General features: G+C 37.2%; 1 non-coding gene across 1 annotated transcript; it reads left to right on the forward strand.

The window, feature by feature from the left end:
- Positions 1-3,575: 3,575 nt before the first annotated feature.
- trnat-ugu lies at positions 3,576-3,649 on the forward strand. The gene has a single exon. It is a non-coding gene; the product is annotated as a tRNA-Thr (tRNA).
- Positions 3,650-3,926: the final 277 nt, after the last annotated feature.

Below are 3,926 nucleotides of genomic sequence, written 5' to 3' on the forward strand. Positions count from 1 at the left end.
TCATAAGTAAAACTCATACGCTTTAATACAATGTTGTGATGTTTATTTGAATATATATGATAAAACAACTGTTTGCAATTATTTCTGACATTTAAAATGAAGGCTTTGGTCCCAGCTGGGGTTAGATGGAAATTAAATGACCGTCAAAAATACTGGTTAGCATGGATTAACAGATAAATGAAATTATTCTATATGCTTAATCAAACCAGAAACAAGATGCAATGTGAAAAATTTTGTTATTTCATCAGGGCAGAATAATTATGAAATTTTACGAAAAGAAATACGTTTTATTGTTCACTAAAATTTGGTCTGAAATTTAAAGAAAAATAATTACTGAACTGAGTTAAACTAATTTGGTTAAAAATCTAAATTCTTGAACATCAGAGTCAACCGTCAGAGTACAGGTCAGCTTTCCTACCAGAAGTCGTCTTTGCAGGCCACCAAAGATACCAGATATTAGACTCTTTCTGCTCAGATGGTCTGGTGATGTCAAGTTGGAAATTCCTTCACATTTCTGACATCAAGTCGATGCGTTGGTCAATGGCTCTAGTGGTCAGCCGGCGCGTCTTCTGGAGTTCTGTGGTTAACTCTTTGATGAAAATTGCAGGTGTTTTGATTGCTGAAAAGGATTCTATCAAACTTTGCCCAAAGTTGAAGCTAATTTTCTCCTTGGAAGTCTTCTGAAGGTTGGGTCTTAGAGCTTGTATCTCCTCCTCGGGAGGGGTTCATCATTTCATCATCATTTTTCTTCTGCTCACTCTTCTGAGAGGTCTTCCTCTCTTGTAAACAAATGACCACACCTCTGATTTGAAAGAGGTGGTAGATTTGAACCAATCAAAATGAAAGGGCTGAACTTTTATCTACTCAATAAAGTATTATTTTAATCTGCTCTGTTGAAAAAGTCATCAAATAAAATCATTTAAGACACTTATCAACTTTAAATGAGGTTAAACAATACAAACACTTTGTCAACCTTATAAACAGAAAACAAGTTTGTAAACTTTTGGCCTACACAGGTTATTGTCAGCTGTAAGGGAACAACAAGGCAGTTATTTAGTTATACCCAATTAAACACTTATTTCATTACAAAACAGTATTACTTCTTCTAAAACGTGAATAAAAAAGTCTGTCCGTTTTCTTGCATGCTAGAAATGGGACCTAATTGTCTAAGTTGGAATTCCTTTGAACAGAGAAGAAGCTTTCTGTTATTTATGATTGTTGATGGGATAGTCTGAGGGAGGCTGGTACAAATGGGCACTAGGACATCCTGGAGTGATCTGTGTTAACTCAAACGCCCATTTTGTGGGGTTCACAGAAAGGGTGTTCCAATATTATTCAGATTTATGGATCCTTGGGTTGTCTTACCAACCATAAAAGTCTTCTTTTGACACTTTCCAGAGTTAGAAATGCTGAAAAAAAACTTTAAACTGTCCCAGGTTCCGAAGTGGGGGTGGGATGTCTCAGTTGTTCAAAGGATGAAGAGTTGTTTTCTATTTCAGAAACATCTTTACAAAATGAACTGCTCAGTCACAGAAATAAAAGGTCTGTTACAAAATGACATTCAGGGACGCAGGTATATCTCTACAGTGTGCACCTCATTGTCTACCTGTGTCTTCATTCTTACATCAAGTATGCTTATCTTGAGAAAACACAGACAGAATACTCAATATCATCTGTTACAGATGCTCAAGGTTAGATGGTCAAAGCATTTGCCTTGTAAACAGGAGGTCCTATGGTCAAATCCCAGCAGTGTCTTTCTTACTTCCAAGTAAACAATTTCAAATTTGCCCCTTTTTCAAAGTATCTAGGCTGAGTATTTGTATTGCTAATTGCTGTTATAGCTATGCATGACATGGTTCCCTTGAGAAAGAAAAATACACAATGTGTACCTTACTTTGTATATTCTCGGGTCTTCATTCTTACAACTAAATAGCAGGTATACTAATCTAAAGAATGCCAGGAAAGAATACCCAATAACATGTAGTGGCGTGGGTCTACATTAACTTTAAACTGGTTAAATAAAACAGATCTTGAAACGTGTGATGACAGCAAAAATCAGGGTTTATTTGAAGCATAAACTCGAAGACCGAAACAGCTGTACACCTCGAGACCTCAAAAGAAAAACCCCTCTCTCGAACATATTTCTGTCCTTATTTATACCTTTCATTGACGTCAAAAGTCAGAAGGTTGTATAAGACATATCAGTCCTTTCCCATTTTAGGAAAACACTTGAGAAAAACATTCTTCTTAGGTCAGCTTGACATAAACCAGCTCTAGTTGTTAAAACAGTTCTGAGTTGTTAAAATAGTTCTGATGGGAAACGAGGTTTTACTTGAACAGCTACATGCATGACCTTTTTTGGACAAACAAGTCTACCACTTCAAACACATAAGAAAGGTGCTGAAGCTTATTTGGTTAAAACACCTGCCTTGTAAACAGGAGATCTTCGGTTCAACTCCCAGCAGTGCCTGTCATCTTTTCTTAATGTCTCTTGGTGTAAGAGTTTTTCATTTGTTATCACTTTTAAACTATTCCTGTACTTCTGTGCATACAAAGCAAAAAGTTTCTGACACTATCAGTCTACAGCAGAGCTGATAGTAATTCTCTGTATTTACATAAGCTGTTTTTACTTAAAACTGTTTGTTAAAAACCAAACATGTCAAAATGTATCAACTAGTATTCCAGCACTGTCATTGTTTTTCTCCTCACCCTTAAACTGATACAGATGATTTCAACTGATACAGATGGTATCAGAAACTTATTACAATAAGCATTTAATCAACTGAACCTGTTCAAGATGTTTTGTTCTGATCAGTGTTCCGAGCCAAACACGTATGTGTCACTCGTACCTAATAAAAGCAAGTTCTAACAGCAAGGCTTTGGAGTTCACCTCTGATTTGAGACCAGAGGTGGATTTACCTCCTTGCAAGGAGCGTTGGCCAAAAACCTTACTCTGTCCCGTGTGGTGTTCTTTTTTTTCTGTTGGGTACGAGAGAAAATACCTAACAATTGGTGGATTAGAAAATAAATGCACAGACTGGTGGCCATGCACCCGTAGATTTGTCTGCAAAACTGCCGTCTTGCACACTGGTAGTCCTATTACTACAATAATATAAAATACATATTATTAATTAAGAAGTGAACTTGGTTTTCTAGAGAGAAAAGAATACACATTGTGCACTTTAATGTCTACCTGTGTCTTAATTCTTACATAAAGTATGCTTATCTTGAGAAAACACAGAGAGAATACTCAATAACATCTGTTACAGGTGCTCAAGGTTAGATGGTCAAAGCATCTGCCTTGTAAACAGGAGATACTATGGTCAAATCCCAGCAGTGCCTTTCTTACTTCCAAGTAAAAAAATTCAAATTTGCCCCCTTTTTCAAAGTATCTAGGATGAGTATTTGCATTGTTAATCGTTGTTATAGCTATGCACGACATGGTTCCCTTGGGAAAGAAAAATACACAATGTGTGCCTTACTTTGTATATTCTCGGTCTTCATTCCTACAACAAAATAACAGGTATACTTATCTAAAGAATGCCAGGAAAGAATACCCAATAACACATAAGAAATGTGCTGTAGCTTAGTTGGTCAAAGCGCCTGTCTTGTAAACATGAGATCCTGGGTTCAACTCCCAGCAGTGCCTGTCATCTTTTCTTAATGTCCATTGGAGAATGAGAAATCAAATGCTCCGACTGGTTGCCATGCACCCATAGATGTGTCTGCAAAACTGCAGTCTTACATACTGTCAATGTTCAACAGTCCAAGGGTGCATTCACACCAGCCCTGTTTAGTCCACTTTAATAGAACTCTAGCTCATTTTCCTAGAAAGTCCAGTTCGTTTAGGGAGGTGTGAACACGCCATCGAACTCTGTCACAGAACAAAAAGGCAAACTCTGGCCCGGGCTAAAACCTAGGTCTCG

Source organism: Nematolebias whitei, chromosome 15 (assembly GCF_014905685.2).
Source record: "Nematolebias whitei isolate Nwh7 chromosome 15, NemWhi1, whole genome shotgun sequence".
NCBI classification, from domain to species: domain Eukaryota; kingdom Metazoa; phylum Chordata; class Actinopteri; order Cyprinodontiformes; family Rivulidae; genus Nematolebias; species Nematolebias whitei.